At 41.3% G+C, this 23807-nt stretch overlaps 1 protein-coding gene across 2 annotated transcripts in view; it reads left to right on the top strand.

Annotated features, from left to right (window-relative positions):
• Nucleotides 1–23807, top strand: part of STK39 (serine/threonine kinase 39) — a 339349-nt gene that overhangs the window by 13570 nt on the left and 301972 nt on the right. The gene's annotated exons all lie outside the window — the stretch shown is intronic.

Genomic DNA, 23807 nt, shown 5'->3' with positions numbered 1-23807 from the left:
TTCCAGAGTAGGGGGGATGCGCGAGAGAAATCTTGTATGTGATTGTGGGAAGAGGAGATAAGAGGGGAGTAGAGAAGGAGATCTTGTGAGGATCGGAGGTTGCGTGCAGGAAAGTACCGGGAGACGAGGTCACAGATGTATGGAGGAGACAGGTTGTGGATGGCTTTGTACGTCATGGTTAGGGTTTTGTAGTGGAGTCTCTGGGCAATGGGGAGCCAGTGAAGGGATTGACAGAGGGGAGAGGCTGTGGAATAGCGGGAGGACAGGCGGATTATTCGGGCAGCAGAGTTTAGAATAGATTGGAGGGGTGCGAGAGTGTTAGAGGGGAGGCCACAGAGCATGAGGTTGCAGTAGTCAAGGCGAGAGATGATGAGGGCATGCACTAGGGTTTTTATGTGCATGCACTACATCTGGGGTGGCTGATGGCTGGTATTTTTATGCTGGGAAGGACCCAATGATCAGAGACCTCCCCAGCCTAATAATATCAGCGTTCAGCTGTCTGCTTTCCCTTTGCTGGTTACCAAAATGGGGGCAACCCCACATTGTTTGTTTTTCATTTTTTTTTATTTACTTATGTAATAAAAAAAAACTGGCCAATAAGCTCCACAGGGTGCAATTTAATAATATGTTGGGGGATTGTGCAATTATATGTCTGTCTGTACTGTATATGTATCTATTATCTATCTCTAGATCCGAACGAAAAAAAATGAGACTCTTCTCCAATGATTAATGTAAAAATCATTTATTGGTACATCAATTCATAAGGATATACATATTAAAACCATTTAGAGAAAATAGGAAAATGTGTAGAATGCAAAAAAACAGACTTGGGGCACAATATAAAAACAGCACATTGTTTGTACATATAAGATAGATGTGTATAAACACGTAGAATAAATAATGAATGTTATGGTGATGCATAGATTAAATAAACATGTATATATAAAAGCAAAAGTAAACACAGTTTGTGCAAATAATGCTCTAGGTCTGACAGTATGGGAATCATCACAAAGTAAGAATTAAGTAGTGCAAATAAATGAGCAGAGCAAGGTATGAAATCAAATAACAACTACGCATAACAATTATCTGTTTAATACAAAACAATGCAGGAGAATAGTTACCATATGAATGTGCTCCAGGGACGCCCAGGGGGCATTTGACTCTCATGCTGACACTGAGGCCAAAAAGGTTATTATCATCAATCTCTATAGCATTCACAGCTGTCTAAAAAAATGAAGCAAAAATGCTGCAAATCTGCAATCATTTTCACACCTGCATTTTTATAGTATTTTTGACTCACTTCATTGAAGTCAACAGGTAAAAAAACGCTGAATGAATTGATGTGCTGAAGATTATTTTCTGCACCAAATCTGCAAGTCACAAATAAGCCACATGTGCATGACACTTCAGGATTCTCATTCACTTCGTTGACATCAAGATTTGCTTGAAGTTTTGGTCACAATGCCTTTCTTTCACCTCTCAGGTCCACTTACACAAATTTTCAAATATGTGCAGTTTCCTCCGTGCAGGGCTCCTGTTTGTACATGTATGGATCCACTCTGGATTTATTGTTGGTGACTCTGGGACGTGTTGTTTGGCTTGACATGAGCCGACTTGGTGAGGTCAACCAACCACACTGCATCTTGGGCTAGGCCACGTGAAGCCTTATCTCTTAGGACTTAGGAAAGCCCTGTGTTGGAGAGATTGGCATTCCCTAAGAGCTTCATGATGGCATTTCTATCTCTAAGGACTTAGGAAAGCCCTGTGTTGGAGAGATTTTCATTCCCTAAGAGCTTCATGATGGAATTTCTATCTCTAAGGACTTAGGGAAGCACTGTGTTGGAGAGATTAGCATTCCCTAAAGGTACCGTCACACTCATCGATGCTGCAGCGATATAGACAACGAGCCGATCGCTGCAGCGTCGCTGTTTAGGTCGCTGTAGAGACGTCAAACACAGCAACTCCAGAACGATGCAGGAGCGATCCAGTGACGTAACGGCGACTCACTTATCGTTCTCGCTGGCTGTTAGCTCCATGTAAAGCGTTGCTGGCATCGTTGCTTTTGATGTCAAACATGACGATACACGCCGACCTGACGACCAAATAAAGTTCTGGCCTTCTAGCTCCGACCAGCGATGGCACAGCGGGATCCAGATCGCTGCTGCGTGTCAAACACAATGAGATCGCTATCCAGGACGCTGCAACGTCACGGATTGTTGTCGTTTTCGTTGCAAAGTTGCTGAGTGTGACGGTACCTTAAGAGCTTCAAGATCGCATTTCTTTCTCTAAGGACTTAGGGAAGCTCTGTGTTGGAAAGATCGGCATTCCCCCAGAGCTTCAAGAAGGTTTTTCTGATTATTTGGGACTCAGCTCAGCATGGACCCTTCTACTTCAATTTCAGGACATACCGGTACAATCTTACATCTGAATATACATGCACTTATATAGATAGCCTTACAGAAGAGGTGTTTTTTCTCCTAACTGGACCTTTATAAGACTGTAAGAAACACTTTGAAAACTGCTCCGAGTAGGCGATTCCCAAGGAACTGGTACAAAACTATTTTATTGATTTATGCATAGAAAGGGTTATTCGCGTTGTTTTTTGCTTGCATACAATTGTTAATTCTGTTTAAGTGTACCTGCGTATACTCTTAGGGAAATACATTTGTTTTTTTCCTGTTTTAGGAACAGACAAGTGCAATCAATGCCCGAAACCAATCCTTTGAATAACTGGTAGAAATGGAAGCTGCAGAGTTCTCCGTTTTGCACATCAATTCCACCGGTCTGTTCCTAAAATCGAAAAGACATTATGATCTTACTTTGGCCGAACATGCACATTTGATAAATTAGAGACATGGCTGCGCCATTGACTGTGATGGTCAGACATATTACTCATGCCTGTGTCTGACTCTCTTTATGCAAGGTATGTTTAGTTTTAATAATATTGTAAGAACAGCATCTACTAAACTGATAAAAAACAAATACCTGGCATAAAGACAGTTGGACGTAAGCATTATTGGTGTGATTGATTCCATCTGCAGAGCGCTGCCATTGTAGACTTTTTTGCGTATTTTTCCACATATATTCACTTCTGTGTTGCTGCCATTGTAATGTAGAAAACCCGTTATTCTAGATTGGTACCACGTTTTGAATTGTTTCTTACATTGATATGCGCTGTATGTAAACTATAGGCTGTTTCAGATGGATTTGTTTTTGTTATGTTTTACAATGTTATGGTTTACAATATTTTTCTTCTGTGCAATGTTGTGTCTGTAACTGGTTGTCAGAGACATTTATTATATTTTACAGTAACTAGAACATGCAGAATCCTGACTATTTTGTACCATACTTTTAGGATTCCATTGTTTTCACTCTCTCCCCACTTGTCACATGTCTATTCAACTTGCACACAGCCGAGGATGAGACGCCATTGTGGTATCGGCTTGTAATCGTATGTACCACGTGTGGAGTGGCCACGTGACAAGCGCAACGAGTGAGAAAACCTGTAGTTTGATTAAGGCAAAAACTTTGAAGATAACACTCAATTTTCAAGCCACATACTTATGTTTCTGACATTCGATTCTGTTACTGTATCTGTGTAATAACCTTGCTTATGATCAAATACATATATACACATCTTGTGTGTTTTCCCATATGTATGTACTAAACTTTGTTTTGTTATGGAGTAAATATTGACTGTAGTTAGCTGGGGTGTATTCTCATACTTATATGAACAGAACCGAGCTCACTTCATATCTATGTAGTGAGCTTGGGTGTGTTACCGTATTTATGTAGTAAGGTCAGTTCTGTTCCCTTATTTGTGTAGTAAGCTGGTTTCTATTCCTGTACCTATTTAGTGAGCTGGTTTCTGTTCCTGTGTCTATGTAGTAAATTGGTTTGTTTTTGTATTTACTTAATAAGCTTGTTTTTTCTGCATCTATATGTAGTAAGCTCAGTTCTCTTCTTATATCTATGTAGTAAGCTTGGCCATGTTCCGCTATCTATGTAGTAATCTCAGTTCTGTTCCTGTATGTAGTAATCTCAGTTCTGTTCCTGTATCTATGTAATAAGATTGTTTGTGTTAGCATATCTTTGTAGTAAGCTTGGTTCTGTTAACATATCTTTGTAGTAAGCTAGTTTATATTTCTGTATCTATGTAGTAAGCATTGGATCTTCCTATATATAGAGTGCAATGAATCCAGTCCACTCAGTTCTGACTTTGGTGTAGTGGACTGCCAAAATTGTATTTGGGTTTACAATTTTCCATGTCTGAGTTAGACAACTAATTATATTATGGTCGTATATCACTGAACTATACTGCACCAACTACGTCTAATGCCAAATAAGTGATAATACTAATTCTTGGTCCTTATAAATGATCGAGCTGTTACTACCAGCTCGATAATGTGTATAGCATAGGAAATGTGTTTGTGATCACAATATGGAAACAGCACCAGCCACCTTTTTTTTTTTACAGCCTTGCTATCTCTCGGTTTTATGCCACAGCCCGAGGTAAGCACGTAACACATGGGCCTCCGCAACCTGTGTTCTTTCCCCCGTAGAATAAAATGTGCAAGTCTATCCATGGTAATAGCTGTGCATGGAGCATGGTCTGCACATATCACAGCTCCTGGGCAGGGGAGAAAGTAAAAGACAGTATATAGGCAGGAAAGCATCGGAACGCCGCTGATTTTTTTTTCTGTGTGGTAAGACAAGTTTTTAAACAGTGAAATGTTTTTTTTCTTAAACCAGCATCTGCAATCCCATGCTGTAATGTCTCTATACTCTCTTTTTGCTTCCCCTTAAGGTACCGTCACACATAACGATATCGTTAACGATATCGTTGCTTTTTGTGACGTAGCAACGAAATCGTTATTCGTGACAGCGACCAACGATCAGGCCCCTGCTGGGAGATCGTTGGTCGCTGGGAATGATCAGAACTTTATTTTGTCGCTGGATCTCCCGCTGACATCGCTGAATCGGCGTGTGTGACGCCGATTCAGCGATGTCTTCACTGGTAACCATGGTAAACATCGGGTTACTAAGCGCAGTGCCGCGCTTAGTAACCCGATGTTTACCCTGGTTACCATTGTAAAAGTAAAAAAAAAACACTAAATACTTACATTCCTGTCATGTCCTTCAGCGTCAGCTTCCCTGCGTCCCCCAGTGTCAGCGCCGGCCGTAAAGCAGAGCACAGCGGTGACGTCACCGCTCTGCTTTCCGGCCAGCGCTTAGGCTACGTTCACATTAGCGTTCCGCTAATGTGCGTCGCTGTTGCGTCGGCGACGCAGCGGCGACGCAGCGGAGACGCGCCCCTATGTTTAACATGGGGGACGCGTGCGTTTTTTTTTGTTGCGTTTTCCGACACGTGCGTCGTTTTCGACGCTAGCGTCAGACGCAAGAAAATGCAACAAGTTGCATTTTTCGTGCGTCCGATTTTCGTTAAAAAACGATGCACGCGTCGCAAAACGAAGCGTTTTTGCGTGCGTTTGCGCGTGTTTTTTTGTGCGTCGTGCGTTGCGTCACCGACGCAGCGGCGCGCAACGCTAATGTGAACGTAGCCTTACACAGTGCAGGGAAGCTGACGCTGGGGGACGCAACAGGAATGAAAGTATGTAGTGTTTTTTTTTTTTTACTTTTACAATGGTAACCAGGGTAAACATCGGGTTACAAAGCGCGGCCCTGCGCTTAGTAACCCGATGTTTACCCTGGTTACCCGGGGACTTCGGCATCGTTGGTCGCTGGAGAGCTGTCTGTGTGACAGCTCTCCAGCGACCACACAACGACTTACCAACGATCACGGCCAGGTCGTATCGCTGGTCGTGATCGTTGGTAAATCGTTAAGTGTAACGGTACCTTTAGGCCAGGGCTGTAATATGTGCAGACCATGAACAGAACTGGAGCAGCTCTGCATGGTTGGACACAGCCATTACACAGTACACAGCAGGGGCACATATAGAATGATCTCAGGACAGGAACATTTTTTTTAAACACATCCAATTGTGAAACTTATTTTTATTCCACGACCTATTGATTAAATTGTACTTTGTTCGTGGGACAACTCCTTTAAGTAAAATGTTATTGAGCCGGAGAACCTCCTTATCTGTACACGATTGCATTGTTTTTTTTCTGTAAAACCAATTGTAAAGCAGAACGTCATTGCTAATTCTTTCAAGAAATTTGGGAAAAGGGATTTGTACATAAATACTATCAGAGGAGGTTTCAGTGCATTATCGCTTCTATACTTCAGGTCTAGAAATCCTTTACTTGTATGCTAGTAATTCCACAGCATAGAGGATCGATTTCATTTCTTCATCAGTAAAAGATTGTTGACCACATGCGGATCTGGTGGTGATCAGACCGGTTTTAACGAGTGGAATATTAGAGCAATGGAAATGAGAAATTTGAAGCAGCCGTGTGAAATAAACTCTCTGTAAGTAAAACTTGTCACAATATTTGCTTTCTCACCTTCCAGCTAAATCCTTGAAGTTCTTATTTTTAGCACAGATGTGTAAGTAAATGTTCTGCTTCTCTCCTTCAGTCTATGTAGAGGCACGAATCGTTGCAGCCTTTAGTTTGCACAGGTCGATCTAATCTCATAGGGTGACATGAATTTATACTTTAATTTTCAGTAACATGACCCTTTTGTTATAAAACTCAACTAAACAGCAAAAGGATAAAATATTGTAACAGGTCATATATTCCTTCCAAGAGTCATGATATGACTTAAAGATAACCTGTCAGCAGGATTGTGCTCAGTAGACAGTGTCAGGTCGGCGTCGTTATTCTGATTACAATGATACCTTGGTTGATGAAATCTGTCTTGTGGTTGTTGTGTAATTTTTATTTTCAGTTTTTAGTTAATGATATGCTCGTGCCCTGGGGCGGCCTGTGGGGGTCTTCATGTGGTGCTCTGATTATTCATAATGCAGCCTGCTGATGGGTCACTGATCCCTCACTGACCGGCCCCCTAGTTTACATAAATGAATATTATATATACATACTGGCAAAAAAAAAAAAACAACCCTTCTGCAGGCGGGCGCCGGTGATGGGACCTGCCCTACAGCATTATCGTATGTTTACTGTGTTAATAAATGTGGTTGAGGTTATCCTGAAATTAAAAAAAAAAAATTTTTTTTGAAAATGGTGCCCGCCCCACCTGCACAGTAGCAGCTATCTGTGTATATAGAGGTGATACGATAGCTGCTATTGTGCAGGAGCTGCGGCGCCATCTTGCGAAAGGAAGAAAAAATCCTCCTCCCAGATGGCGGCGCCGCTGCAATATCAGCTAACGACGATGGCAGATAGCTGCCATTGCACTGGCGGCACCATCTTGAAGGATGATTTTTTTTTCTTTAGCAACATGGTGGCGCAGCTCCTGCACAATAGCAGCTATTGTATCACCTCTTTATATACTGATAGCTGCTATTGCACTGGCGACGCCATCTTGAAGGAGGATTTTTTTTTTTCTATAGCAAGATGGCGTCGCCAGCGCATGCGCAGTAGCAGCTGTTCGATCACCTCTATATACACCGTTAACTGCTACTGTGCAGGTGTGGCGGGCGCCATTTCCAATGGAATTTTTTTTCGTTAGTGGAGGTGGGGATATACAGAGCTCAAGAATATAGAGGACTACCTGTGTCCTCCATGATCACCTCCTGCTGATAAAACAGTGATATTATCAAAACTACAGTAAGCAGCCCAGTAAGTGACACATCGCTGGAATCAGGGTCTCTGTCCCTACATCATGCTGCTCTAAGATTAGGAAGCAAAAACCTGGTGATAGATTTCATTTAAGTAGCTTTATACTGGTATTATTCTGGTACCTGTACAGACCGTTGATAACTCTTTTGCACTCTTTATATTATTTTTTTTTATATATGCTTTGGAATTATATTTATGGATTTATTTTTTGGTAGGTTTTCGCTCGGAGTGTACAGTATTTATATCACATATGTACCTTTTTTTTCTTATTTGATACTGCACAAACTTTGTAACTGTCAAAATTCCATCCCAGAGAGCTGAGCTTGGTGTTTGTGGTTAGTGTGGGGGAGAGGCAGTGATTGTTTCATTACCGGTATATGATTGTAGTTTCTATAAAAAAAAAAAAGACTACATGCTATAGAAACCTGTAATAAAGAAAAAATAATTTTTACATTTGTTAGTGGTTAACAGATGATTTGCAATTAGTTTCAGTCTGCGATCTTCATTTCCTTTATTCTTTTATTACAGCTCAGAATATGCAGTTTGCAACCTGATCCAAGTTTCAGCTTTTTCTTGGGAGTGTCTCTTCCAATAATATAGGCTGGATGTGAGGTCTGTGTGTTTCCAGGGTGCTGGGGTCTTCACTAAATGTACATCAGTATAGCTCCAATAATGCATTTTTTTTTCTCTGCACATGCCTTCCTCATTGTATATTGCTGGATTTCTTTGTCCTGCAAGGTACTTTCTCCATTCTCCTCTTCTGCATAATCTGTGTACAATTTCCTCTCTTTTTTCCCCCTTCTGTAACCAAGGCCCTGATGAGGGGTAGGCAGGGTAGGCTCTAGCCTAGGGTGCCGTCTCTTGCTCCTTGCGGGGGGGTGGGGGGGGGGGAGGTTTCGGCGCAGTTTGAAAGAAAAAAAAAACCTGATCGGTTGGGGGGGGGGGGGGGGGGGCGTAAGAACAGCCACTTTTTCCGGCCGCAGGCATTCAGCACACTTACAGATGGGGTGCTGGGACAAGGCAGCAGTGTCAGTGAGTCACTGCATGATTCCTGGCCGGCATTCCCTACCTGCACTCAATTGTATTCACAACTTTAAGACCTTGGTGAAAAAATGTAGCAATTCTTGTGGAAGTGGTCGTCAGAACTTGTTACCTGCCACACCTGGAAGGGTGTGGGGATGCGTTAGGAAGGGGTGCCATTGGCTTCATTTACTGAGGGCACCAAAATACCTTGTTCTGACCCTGTATTACTACCCCTGAGGGAAGGAACAGGGGAGCAGAACAAGTTCTGATGGTTGTGTAACATTTTTACAAAATCACTCAGCTAGATAAAGCTCTTCCAGCCACTCTACAGCAGCAAAGTGGTGTAAAACTTTTAATGACTTATTAACTTTGCAGCTACTAAAATCCTAAAGTTGCTGCAAATCGATTTGCAGCACTAAGTGCACCGGCCAGGTCGCAGGATCCCCGAGAGCCACCTCCTACCTCCATTGCTCTTCGTTTGATTAGCCTACCCTGCACAACTTCACATGAGCATGACATAACAACGACATCACGACAGGTCGGCTAATAAAACATCAGATAAGGGGCGGTTCTTACAGGTCGGCTAATCAAAGGAAGAAACAGGGATGTCGTCAGATAAGGGGCGGTTCTTACAGGTCGGCTAATCAAAGGAAGAAACAGGGATGTCGTCAGATAAGGGGTGGTTCTTACAGGTCGGCTAATCAAATAAAGAGACAGGGATGTCGTCAGATAATGGGCGGTTCTTACAGGTCGGCTAATCAAAGGAAGAAACAGGGATGTCGTCAGATAAGGGGCGGTTCTTACAGGTCGGCTAATCAAAGGAAGAAACAGGGATGTCGTCAGATAAGGGGCGGTTCTTACAGGTCGGCTAATCAAAGGAAGAAACAGGGATGTCGTCAGATAAGGGGTGGTTCTTACAGGTCGGCTAATCAAATAAAGAGACAGGGATGTCGTCAGATAAGGGGCGGTTCTTACAGGTCGGCTAATCAAAGGAAGAAACAGGGATGTCGTCAGATAAGGGGCGGTTCTTACAGGTCGGCTAATCAAAGGAAGAAACAGGGATGTCGTCAGATAAGGGGCGGTTCTTACAGGTCGGCTAATCAAAGGAAGAAACAGGGATGTCGTCAGATAAGGGGTGGTTCTTACAGGTCGGCTAATCAAATAAAGAGACAGGGATGTCGTCAGATAAGGGGCGGTTCTTACAGGTCGGCTAATCAAAGGAAGAAACAGGGATGTCGTCAGATAAGGGGCGGTTCTTACAGGTCGGCTAATCAAAGGAAGAAACAGGGATGTCGTCAGATAAGGGGTGGTTCTTACAGGTCGGCTAATCAAAAAAAGAGACAGGGATGTCGTCAGATAATGGGCGGTTCTTACAGGTCGGCTAATCAAAAGAAATGGATAATAATAATAATAATAATTATAATCTTTATTTATATAGCGCCAACATATTCTGCAGCGCTTTACAGTTTAACAGTTTCAAACACAAACAGTAACAACGTTAACAATACAATAATTAGAGTGAAATAAGGCGACCCTGCTCGTGAGAGCTTACAATCTACAATGAGGTGGGGGAGATACAAGTACAGGTGTGTATAAGGCGCGTTTCTTACAGGTCGGCTAATCAAAGGAAGAAAAAGGGAAGTCGTCAGATAAGTGACGGTTCTTACAAGTCAGCTAATCAAAGGAAGAAACATGGATGTCGTTAGATAAGGGGCGGTTCTTACAGGTCGGCTAATCATAGGAAGAAACGGATGTCATCAGATAAGGGGCGGTTCTTACAGGTCGGCTAATCATAGGAAGAAACAGGGATGTCATCAGATAAGGGGCGGTTCTTACAGGTCGGCTAATCATAGGAAGAAACAGATGTCGTCAGTTAAGGGGCGGTTCTTACAGGTCGGCTAATCATAGGAAGAAACAGATGTCGTCAGATAAGGGGCGGTTCTTACAGGTCGGCTAATCATAGGAAGAAACAGATGTCGTCAGATAAGGGGCGGTTCTTACAGGTCGGCTAATCATAGGAAGAAACAGGAATGTCGTCAGATAAGGGGCGGTTCTAACAGGTCGGCTAATCATAGGAAGAAACAGGAATGTCGTCAGATAAGGGGCGGTTCTTACAGGTCGGCTAATCAAACGAAGAGACAAGCATGTCGTCAGATAAGGGGCGGTTCTCGAGGCTCTTATCCAATGACCGCAGGTTGCTGACCTGGCCATGGGATCAAGTCCTGCAAATCATTTTTCAGTAACTCCATATAATACGCTACAAATGTTTCACCGTCCACAGCCCGTCTGCCCCTTATGAACTGATCGTGATACATGAAGGAGTTTTCCACAATTTTGTAAAAGGTTTTCCTTTTTTTCTCCAGCAGCAGCACCACTGTTGTCAATGAATTATGTATGGCATTGCATCTTATTGTGAATAGGGCTGAACTGTGGTTTTTAAATATTGAAGTAGTTTTTTTTTCTTGTACTTTTATTTCTGAAATCTTTAGGCTTCATTCAGACAATATTTTATTTTTCATAAAAGAAAACAATAGACCATTTTTTCATCGCCATTATGGATCCAATGTTAATCTGTTTTTAGTTTATATATTCTTTAGTTTATATAGTATATATCTTCCCGAGAGACGGTCTTAACACTGAGATATATCTGTATACACAGTGTATGTATGTTATTCTACTTTATCTGCTTATTACCTTTTAATATCCATGCAATTAATCTAATAATTCTGTGCATTGAGCTTACGTATGGTACCCTATACAGAAATCCATGGTAGTGAACACGTGACATAAAAGATAGGCGCCAATTCACCAAGGAGTTTTTCCAGTTTTGTAAGTTTAAACTCCTTAAACTTTTGTAACTTTTGCAGTTTTTATGCCTGTCCCAGCCAACTCTACCAAAGTGTGCACAGCTGGCATAGGACGTCTGTGATGAAGCCTGCCAATCAATAATTTGGGCCAGAAAGATGGTGTAAGTTATGCCAGAAATGTACGACATTCCCGGGCTGGAGAAACATTTCTGGCGGAGGTGCACGGCAGTTGTAGGATGTGCCAAATTTGTTAAGAGGTGTCCACCGATTCTTCTCCACTTGACCTTTTTTAAGATTGGTGGGCAAAATGGTGAATGCGCTCTGTCGTTTCCTGTTGACAGCCACCAAGAAGAAATGCTTAGGCGTTCAGAAGCAAACTTTTTAGGGCACATACACTTGGGATTCATCAGTTTAGGACCTTGAAGATTTAGTTGTCACCAAACAAGGCTGTAATTGGGCCAACTAATCTGTGAGAATAAATATGGTCCCTGTTGACCACAGTTTATCCACTTATAAACCAAGTATAACATGGACACTGTGACAGCCTTAATAGGACTTCCATAGACAGGCTTAGCGGTAGCCACTCGGTCTACCAGATCCAAGAGGACCTGGCCTTTTGCTCTTTAGCCCTTGTACAGGGATCTGGACTTTCACAAGTGCCCCTGGATTGGAGCCATAAAGTAGGCTACTGGTTGATGGAATTTTGGTGGCAAGAATGATAGTTACGGTATGTTGCGGCATTACAAGGAGGTCAAAGACAGGGACAGAATTAGAAGTCTGAAGTGTCAGAAATGTTTCCGGCGACAGAGATGGAAATGGATGAGACAGTTACCGGCATAGATGTTACCCCAAGCTTTTTAGTATACTGGGAATACGCGTCTTCCTGTCATTTTCTCTAATTTTATAAATGATAGTTACGGAATAATTACACGTACCGATAATTGTATCCATGATTGTTTTCTGTTTAAGAGGATTCTATTCCGATTACCAGATAATTGACTGTAAATGATTTTCCTCCTGGTCAGTAAAGACTATAATGATACCACTATATGATTTACCAGCAGTCAGCAGAGAACTTTCCAGATGGAGTAATGTAGATATTTGTTGACTATGGACAAATTCATGAAAGCTGGCATTTTTCATGTCAGTCTTAAAGGGACTTCGTCAGCATAGAATGACCTAATGTCTCATGACGAGAACTAGTAGTAGAACACGACACTCCGGAAAGCAGGTGCACAACTAGAAGCCCAATTCATAGTATAATATCTATGCAGAACTCAGCACTCAGAGGAGGATATAGAACAAAGATGATTTATTTGCAATCCACAGAGACCATATAGGACATTTCAGTCTCAGTTTAGATCTTATCTAATATATAATTGCCTAGAATACTACTTCCTGCAATTTGTGCCAACTTCCGTGGCTTTGTCCGGAGCTAATGTCCGGAGCTAATGTCCGGAGCTAATGTCCGGAGCTAATGTCCGGAGATAAGTGACGTCAACAGTGTCCAGTGTCTGATTGGTTGCCGCCTGCTGCGAGCGACCAATCAGAAACGTGCCGTACTGTGACACACTCCGCCCGCCATTTTGGTGTGATTTTTGAATTTTTACCTCACAGCAAGTTTCTACTGCGTGGAGGCGGGCCCAGTGACGTTGCTCTTCAAGCTCCTGCCGAATTTCGTCAAAAAAATGATAATACCATTTACCAAAACTATATATATTTAGTTGTGAAGTGGTTCAGTGACATTTTCACACCAATTTTGAACTTTTGTTTGGTGTTTTCTCCATATACTGCCTATTATTTTTGTTCTTTCTTACGATTATTTATTAATTGTATTATTCTTACATTTGAATAAATAAAGTATATATGGATTCTAGACTCCCGATTCTTTAGAATCGGGCTGCCATCTAGTTAAGATATATATTGATTCCTATGGGCACCAAACCTCTAGTGGTATTCCCACTCTCTAGTCGGGCTATATCCTGTATATAGTTTCAGCATTGAGTCCTATATACTTCTATTGCAATCCTTATATCTGAAGAACGTCTAAATTGAGACCAAAACATCATATATGGTCACTTTGGATTGCAAATAAATCATCTTTGTTCTACATCATCTGAGCGCCAAGTTCTTCATAGATGTCTCCCATAGCGAGAGACCTATCAATCACCTAGAGCAGGGTTGGGAAATGTCATCCGGGGGTGGTGGTGAACTACCCTTGTCCCTCCCTATGGTCCACGACTGGATCTTCTAATATATTTTCTCTCAGAAAAAAAATACCTGGCTGTCATCATGCAAAAAGGCTCTGATTCATGCTGGACATCATGGATCTACCGTAGTAGGTTCTTGACATGTTCTTGCCTATTCTCGCGCATATCCGGTAAAATTGGGCTAGTTATGGTGGTGAAGAAAAGAGGGAAAATTAATTTTCATAATGGTTTCTCCATGGGTAATTTGAAGAATATCAGGTCTGTTTTCCAAGTTCTTTCCTCAGAATGTGACAAATTGACGTTCACTGAACACTCTTGACTTCCTGCTGTATGTTAATTGCTATTTATATATTCTGTGACCGTCATTTCTGTAGGGGAAGCTATAACCTATAATAGGCGTGAGGTTGTGGTGTCGGTGATAAGCTGAGAAGTAGGAATATTAAGAAGTGTTGACTGTGGGATGTTGCATGATCATTTTCTGCCCGCAGTCATCGCTTGCAATCTTCACTGTATTTCTCGTAAAGTTGAAGTAACTATTGTCACAACTTTTGAAGACATTTGCTGGTTAGTCTAATGTTGGCCAGATAATATTTTCATAATTGAGGTTGGGTTCCGTTCATCTTGTCTCCTCTAAAGGCAAGTGTTGGTGACTATTTCATCTCTACTATGGCCTTAAAGGGTTAGGGTCTCAACTCAGAAATAAAAATAAAATGTAAAAAGAAGAAAAAGTTGGGCACAATGTCACGAGGGTGTCACGTTCCCCCGGAAGACCTAGAGTTAGAAGGTCACGTTGAGTAATGAATCACAGGTCTTCTTCAGAGAAGAGGTTAAGGACCCTTTCTCTGCTGGTCAGGAACATGCAGCTCCATTTCTGCTGCTTCTGATCTGGGCATTACCTCTTCTTATATAAACTGGACAGACCTTCTTGTCCCTGCTGGTGAAAGATTGGCCTTCCTGTGCTGTGTGCTAAAGCTTAGTGGTGTGGAGTAGAGTTGTTGTAGAAGTGCTCTGTGGTTTGCTGTAGTACATGTGTTTATCACCTGGTCCCTGATCCCATTTAAATTTATTCCTCCCTGTCCCTATCCTCCTCCCTATTGTTGGTTAGTGCTTTTGTATGATAGAGGTTTTCTGTTATCCCTGTTGTCTTTGTGTCTTGTTCACATTTCATTTCTGTCCCATACCTCCTGGGTTGGGGGAGGGGACAGATCAGGGTCTAACAGGAGCATAGTAGGGACAGAGACTCGGGTCTCTCTACCTTCAAGAGTACCCTCGGGGCAGGGATAGTTAGGGTCCCAGTTCCAGGGAGATTTTGAGGCCCCCTTCCTTTCTGAAGACTGTCACAGCTTGACACAAACTTTGTTAGGCTTCAGGTTTTCTATTTATCTTGAAAAAAAAATTAGATTTTTAACTGCCCCATGATCCATGCCTCTGAAGTGAAGGGTTTTCTCTAAAAGAGTGGTGTTTGCCATGTGTTGAGGCTGGTGAGAGCGACCATCACTCTCTAGTCTAGTCAAAAAGCCACAAAATGTTCCACCACTTCTTTTAGGTGATTGTCCCAAAGGGCAAACCATCACCAATGATTAATTGATGGCCTAACCAAGTGCTCATAAAGTTCGATGTTTTATTGGCTCCTGTTAACGCCAATAATGTTTTTGGACTCCACTCAGCCAGATATGGACTATGATGAATAAACTATGCAACTTTCCAAAAAAATGCAGAAACTTAAATGTCATCGACACCTTTGATATACAAAAATGTAAGTGGCTATCTTTAGTCAATAAAATTGCCCTTAGTGTCAGACTAAAATCTTAATTCATTCATTCATTTCAGACTACCTAATCAAAGTGTTCATTTTTATCTGTGACAGTGTATCTCCCTGTAATACATGCTGGACGTGAGCTCTGTGTGTAGCCAAAGTTCTGCACTTATGTTTTTTCCACATGCTTTTCTCTTTATCTGTAGCTTGTCCATCTTTGCATGGAACTTTAGCTACTTTCTCCCCTATCCCCTGCAGATCTGGATACAACAATTTCCCTCCTGCTATCTCTACCACTGAGTGTAGGGAAAGGAAAGCAGATATGACTGATTTGAAACATTTTTGCAAAAGCACTGAAGGAAATAAAGGATTTACAGATGCTCTACAGCAGGAAAATGGGAAAACTTTGAAGATTTAGAAAGTTGCTTTTAGGAAACAGATGAACAATGCAAATAATTATAGGCAGAGGCGTGCATAGCCTTTAAAGAAAAGCTCTAGTAAACAAAAACAGCCTTTTAGACATTTTTGAAAACGTCCTTCAGAATCATTAATCATTTTCTGACTTTTCCTTATGCTAATCTGCCCAAATCAGCAGAGAGCAAATATTCCCATGAATATAAGTGCCACCCGAGGAGCTGAAATAGTAATAAGGAAGGGATTGATCTACAATTAGAGGACAAGTTGATTTTCACATGGTAATGGAATACCTGGACTGAAACATCTACCCATGAAAGACGAGTATAATTCACCTTAATCCTTTCGTTAAAACATTCACTCTGGTGGGAAATTGATGTCATCTTTCAAGAACAGGTTTAATCATAGGACAACTGATTCCTTTCCACTCTACTCTTTTTGTAATAAAAAAAAAAAAAATATATATATAATTTTTTGTTTGAGTGGTTGGCGGAGGCTGCATTAACTCGTTCATGATGCATCCCCTTTTTCGTTTTTGTGTTTGTTTTTCGCTCCCCTTCTTCCCAGAGCCATACCTTTTTATTTTTCCCATCAATATGGCCATTTGCGGGCCAAGTTGTACTTTTGAACGACATCATTGGTTTTATCATATCGTGTACTCGAAAACAAGAAAAAAATTCCAAGTGTGGTGAAATTGCAAAAATAGTGCAATTCCACAACTGTTTTTTGGATTTTTTTTTACTGTGTTCATCAAATGCTAAAGCTGGCCTACTATTATGATTCTCCAGGTCATTACAAGTTCATAGACACCAAACGTGAAGGTTCTTTATTTAAGTGATCAAAAAAAAACCACCAAAGTTTGTTTAAAAAAAAAATAGTTTAAAAATTGCGTAATTTTCTGAGACCTGTAGTGTCTCCATTTTTCAAGATTTTTCAGGACCTGGTGCCGGGTGAGGGCTTATTTTTTGCATTCCAAGCTGACGTTTTTATTGATACCATTTTGGTGTGGATACGATCTTTCGATCGCCCATTATTGCATTTTAAAGCAATGTTGTGACGACCAACAAAAAAAGACTTGCAGTGACAACTTGGATAAGACACTTTTTTAATTTTTATTTTTTATTTTTGCAAACACACAGTCTGCGAAAGACACAAAAACATTTAACGGCCCCATAGATTGTAATAGGTATGTGTATCATCAGTGAAAAAACACGGATAAAACACGTGCATGAAAAAAATGGATGTCTCAATCTGCTGTAGGCTTTGTTCACACTTTTCCACCAGCTTTATGTCACATTTTAAAGCCCGGAACGACACAAAATGCCTTATCTAATAGAAAACGGACAGCTGATGAAAACGTGATTGAGCCGACCACCTAAGTCAATGGGTGGGGATTAGCGGACGACAAGGCCATCCAACAAATCGTTACAGATCTTAAGTGATCCATCCTGAATCTTGTAAAAACAGAAGCAATGGTGGCCCGCGTGAGCAGATCTGAACATTACAGTAACTCTTAATCTTTCCTCATCTCCAATTTTTAGAAAAGTCGGCTTTATTTTATTTCTTCTGACAGAAAGGTTAGAATCTTAATCCAAATCTGATTGTCAAGCTGTGAAATCTGTTTGTGCCAGTGAAAAATCCAATGAATAGGAATAGGTGCTCCTAGTTCCGTTCTCGGTGGTGGTCTACAACCTGTAACTCTCCATATGTCATATATTGGTGCCACCCAAGCGCTCGTTACATTCTTGGGCAGGTTTGAAGAGAGTCAAGTTGCAGGTCTCTGGTGTAAATGTTTAAAGCCATGGTCTTACCCTCTCCAGCAGTATCGTCCTACCCCAGAGTTGGACACAACTCTGCTCAATGGCTTCTCTGCTGGGAAAATTACCACTGACAAAGTGGTTTCCCCTGTTGGTATCCTACAATTGCTGAGTCTCCCAGCAGGAGGATCCCCAACATCAGCTTTCTTTCTAATAAAGTTGCCTGCACTTGATGATCCCACTAATAATAAAATCGAAGCTGTAGGAAACAGGTCTTGATTTAGTTTGATCGTAGACTAGAACAAGGCTGGGAAGAGAAAACAGGAAGGATTTGCTCCACTGAATAAATCTGGATCTTGCAAATACTCGGAGATACGTTCAGTTTCTCCCATACAGAAAGAAAACTATGCCAATAGTGCCGAAACCAATTCTAGGCTGATGGGTGGAGGCAAGTACTGTGCCATCTGTGGATGATAAAGATGATCAAATACATACACAGGGCCCTACTCCAAAGAGCAGATCAGTACTCCGTGTTTGATGGATGGGAGCCCTATGAATGTCTCTCTACCTGACAAAATCCCTGGCTCTTCTTTTAATTACGGTAACTGGAATGGCACAATGGCATCAATCTGACTTGAAGAACACAACGGTTTGCCAGGCCGGCTAATCAAGAGCTATGGATACTGGCAGCAAGGTGGTAGTTCTCGGGGCTCACATCTAGAGTTGAGTGAATTTGTTCAGATTTGGTGCCTAATACGATCGGCAGCGAATATTATTTTTGCAATATTTGTCGAACAGAGCCAAACATCATTAGAATCAATGGGAGTAGAAATGACCGAATATTTTCGGAACTGATCAACAAACATACATTCAGCACAAATAGGGTAACAATATGGCAAATTCAGGTGTGGTGACCGATTCCGAACAAATTCGCTCAACTCTACTCACATCTAGTGGACAAGGATTTTTTATCTTACTTTTTTTTCGCTTATCTCTAGTAGTTGGGCTTTTGGCCTATATCCCCAGTTATGTTGGAAAGTTTGTTAAAGGGTTGGATATTTGCTTAGTGCTACCTCCAAAAAGTAACCCTCGGTAAGTTTCTTTCTTTATGGAAAAGAAATTATGTACTTACGTCTTCCAATTGGACAAGGCCAATAAGGCTCCATGCAAAGTTCATCTCCTTCACAAGAGCAGGTACCTGCCAATGATGGAAATATTTTGGCCTCTTACCATAAATTCTTGTAAGGAAGGCTCTTTTCACATCGGTGTTGTGGCTTCCGCTTATAACAAAAGTCACATCTCTGTGCTGGATCCATCACAAGACAGTGATCAGTTGTGCCTCATGGACCACATTGATGATGGGGTTATTTTGGTTCCATTGGGGTTAGTTAGGTTCTTTTGAGGTTTTTGTTGTTTTGATAAGATTAATATTGCAATGGTGGTTCCTAACCAGAAGCTATTTCTTTAGATGCAAAATGTGAGAAAGAAGGAATTTTGTGATTTTGACTATTCTTCATATCTGTCTTAATTTGTCCACTGAGGACTATGTTGACTGTTGGAAGATTGGCATTCAGAGCCACGTAGCCGTCAGACACCATGGTCTGGGGGTTCATAAGCACATGAGGCTGCATATACGTCCTTAATGTAGAAATATTTTGCTTCATCAGAATGTAGAGAATATTCATCACCTCTAAATTATTTTATTTTTCATCCATTTCTGCTCAGAGGAAGATCGGACTTCAGGGATATCATAGCATAGATACACAACTTTGTGTTGGGAATTACAGGGTGGTTCCACCCCCAAAAAAAATAAAATAAAAGCTCATCTTTGTAATGGGCACAATTGGACAGATCCATAAAATGAGTGAACGATGGCATAACATGAGGTCAGATCCAAAAACCCAAATACATATGTCTGAAGAATTAGTTTTTAGCTCTCTTTTAGGACATTGACTCAAGTTATTGACTGCGGGATATCTTAACTCTAAGCAGCAGAAATACATCGATAGATTTGCAGTCAGTAGGAAAACCACCGTAAATGTTCTGTAGGACATACACAGATCAGTGCGTCCTAGGTTTCCCATGGCGGACTCTAGTCTTGTTGATGATCACCGGTGATACCAGTCTACTGCGCTGCCTGTTGCCTAAGTGAGCCGCGTCCTATTCCAGTATTTTTATACCAGCAACGTGAGATTTTTTCTTTCCCTTATTCCCTTTCATTGTCACTTTCCCGGCTCCTTGGGAGCAGCTATCAAGATGTGATTTATTTTATTCTGTCCGCGATTGCTCTCAACATGATTATGTCAACAGCATGATGACTTCATCCAGATCACTTAGGCAATGCAATATTGACACCGGAAGACGAGGACACTTCATAATTCCACTATCTGCTGGGAAGAACAGAATTTTCCTGATGTGGGGAGATGGAGCGATCAAAAGGCAAGGAGCAATGAGAGAAATATGTAACCCAAAGTGTTCTCTAATTTAGGATCCTCCTCCTCCTCCCATAGAATGAACTTCAATCCAATATTGCAGCCAGCATGCAGCCAGCGGGTAAGGAAAGGGTGAATCAAACACCCGAAAACCCCGCCCATATGACCAAAAACTGGTCCCGCCAAATGCAGGTGACAGGTTCCCTTTAATACTATTCTTGGCGTTCTCCTTTAAGAGAAGAGTCATTTCCCCTTTGTGATAATGGGAATTTAATTCTCCCGATCGATATCTGCGTTTATGTAACACCTGCTCCAGGAAGATTAATGGAAGTTATTGTCGGGCTCGTCTCCGCTGCGGAAGATAAATATTTCCCAACGTTTATCTGAAAATACAGATTTCTTATGTCTGCGTATAAGAGGTTTTTTTTTGTTTTTTTCTCTTTGTATTTCTTTAAGCGTAGAGTGCGGTGCAGATATCCAGTCTTATAAGTATAATTATGGATTGTCTTCACATTATACATATGAATGTTCTAGACCTAAACGATGACATGGGAAGAAAACTTTTTATAAAGTTATATAAAAAGAGTAGTGATGAGCGAGCGTTGTGGGATAAGGTGTTATCTGAGCATGCTCGGGTCCTAACAGAGTATCTTCAGCGTACTCGAAAAATATGTTCATTGTTTTTTTTTTTTTATCCTCAGTATTTTGGCCTTTTGCAGAACAGATTATATCACTTTTTTTCAGAAGTTTTTCAACGTTTTCACCCTTTGAAAGTAATGGGGTTGCGAAAAAAAGGCAGGTATCAGGTTTTGCTGCATTTTTTGTACCAAAATCTTAATGAAGTAGTAGTTTTTTTTTGTCACTAAACTATCAGCACGCGCAAGAGACAAATGTAGCATGACAAAAATGCAAAAAATAAAAAAAAAACAAGCAAAACCCGCTTTTTATCTGCAGCTTCTTTACAACAAGAGAGCAGGTTTTGCTGCAAGAAAAAAAAAAAAACGCAGCAAAGAGGCCGCGTGTGAACATAGCCTTACAGTATATGCAAAGTGGATGTGATTTCATGAACTCTCGCTCACCGTGGGGTTAATGTCTCTGGAGATCCATGCGTCCTTTGGGGCATTTTTTGACCTGTAGGCTTTTATGAGGAGACCAAAAAAAAAAAAAAAAGGCATGTAAAAAAATGAAGTGGCATTTTATTAAAAAAAAAGTGCAGGTCTTAATGTTTCTGCACTAAAAGTGGATTAAAAAAAAAAAAAAGGGAAAAATTAGCAAAAAACCAAAAATAACGCAGCAGATATCACAATAGTCAGAACAGATTTTTATTGTTTATTTTTGTCTCAACAGCTGCAGAAAAAAAAAAAACAGGTTTTTTTGCACATGGCCCAAAGGTGTGCCCTAGCAGTTTAACCTTAAGGTGGTGGTGTGCCCACTATGATATTTTCACTGCGTCTTAGGCTGGCGTCACACGTTCAGTATTTGGTCAGTATTTTACCTCAGTGTTTGTAAGCCAAAACCAGGAGTGGAACAATTAGAGGAAAAGTATAATAGAAACACGTCACCACTTGGCTTACAAATACTGAGGTAAAATACTGAGGTAAAATACTGAGGTAAAATACTGATAGTGTGACGGCAGCCTTACAATTCCAGCAACGTGGATGGGACTTCTAGAAATCTCCGGCCCTCTGTGCTTTTGTCATACTTAGCATTAGGGATAAGCGGAGCCGTGAACGTTTGGCCTCCAGTACCCTACCAAACTTTAGTTCAAAGTTTGGGTACCAGATCCGTATACGAACCTCATTGAAATGAACGGGGACCTGAACTTTGGAACTGGGAAATCTCTTTCATCCGTGTTCAGAGTTCAGCAGATTCCCTTGCGGGTGCGTTGCATTTTGTGTTCAGATTTTCACCATAGAGTTGCATTACCTGAGGAAAACCCGCAAAAAAAAAAAAAGTACCGTACGTGTTTTTAGTGCATTTCTGCTGCGGAAACACAAAGAAAACAAAAAACAAAACATGAAATCCACAACTACGGTAAGTAGGTCAATGAACTTTTGGCAAAGCCAAATACCAAGAAGTATTAAAAACAATTCAGCTTTATTTAAAAACTGAGATACCAAAAGCAAACAAAAATGTGATTAAACCTCATGTTAAAAAAATGCACTAAAAATTAGAGTACGGTAATCTAATTTACTAAAAATCTGCGAACTCACCAAAAGCTCCTCATGGCCTGTGACCGAATAACATGGGGACAGGTGTTTTCCACTGATAACCCAAAGGAGCTGGGCTGTAAGACACCATGGCAGAATGTGAAGGCTGCAGCTGATTAGCGGTCCTGATTGGCAGCAGCGGTCATGTGCTGATGATCCTCCAGCTCCTGACACGTCCTGCCTGAGCACAGAGACTATGGGGCAGCGGTACAGTCACGGACCTGTATTCTCCTCCCTAGTATACTCCCTGCAGAGGTGGGGACCCCCTTAGCTGCCTTCCTACAAAGATATTACCCCTTCTATGCCATTGACCACCACCAATTCTGTCATTAACCCTTTCACTGCCCTAGCTGACCAGGAATTGTGACATTAATGCCTTTCAAATCTGGAATACAACGGATCTGACATTAACCCTTTAAAGTGCCACAGAAGACCAGATATATTGACATTAACCCCTTTACTGCCTCACACGAGGATTTTTTTTTTTTCTTTAGACCCTGTGCATCAACGGGAATATCAGCAGGTTTATGCTATGTAATGCAAGAGCAGCATGATGTAGGGGCAGAGAACCCGATTCCAGCGATGTGTCATTTGCTAGGCTGCGTTTTGCTCTTTTAATACAATCAGTGTTTTAACAGCAGGAGATTATCCCTACAGGACTAGTTGTCTCATGCCTCTCAGTCCAACCATGCCCCCACCACTGATTGGCAGTTTTCTGTCCATGTGCAGTGAACACATAAAGCGGCCAATCAGTGGTGGGGATGGGGTAATACAAAGCTCAGCATTCCCGAGCTCTGATAGATTTGTAGCAGAGAAAACTGTGAGCACAATAAACATAGTGATGCATCGCTGGAATCAGTGTCTCTGCCTCTACATCATGCTGCTGGTAGAGTACATAGCAAAAACCTGGAATAGCGCAGTCCACTATGCTATTCCAAGCAGTAAAAAAATATGTAGATGAATGCAAAAAGGTCATTTTTTTATATATAGGTTGGATAAAGGGGGGCTTAGTAGGTTTGTTCAGCCTGTTTGCCGGGAGTAGGAAAATTGCTCAAGTCCTTAAAGGGGTTTTCCACAAACAGAAGTATGCACCAGAGCTACAGGACCGCGAGTGCCGACATAGCTGGAACAACGCCAGCACAGGAGACGAGTATAGGTTTTTATTTTTTATTTTATCTGGGACTAACATTTAGTTCAAGAAGGGATTTTGTCCTAGTATTGGACAACCCCTTTAACTCTATGACCCCCATTCATCATTTCAATTCTTTTAAGTCACTTTTCATTTTTTTTCTTGTGATATTCATGAACGTTTACTGCGGCCAAATTCATCAAAATGGCGCATGCAGACACTTCATGAATTTGTCGCAAAGACAAAAATTGACTTTTTCTTCTCGTTTAATCGACTGAGCAAAAAGTTGAAAGTTTTTCAAAATGTTCTAAAGATAAACGACCTTTGTTCTAACTACGGAAAATCATTCCGGTGGGGGGAAGCGG

The sequence above is a fragment of the Ranitomeya imitator genome, chromosome 7 (assembly GCF_032444005.1).
Source record: "Ranitomeya imitator isolate aRanImi1 chromosome 7, aRanImi1.pri, whole genome shotgun sequence".
NCBI lineage: Eukaryota > Metazoa > Chordata > Amphibia > Anura > Dendrobatidae > Ranitomeya > Ranitomeya imitator.
Note: the sequence above shows the minus strand (reverse complement) of the source record. Positions and strands in the feature narration are given on the sequence as shown.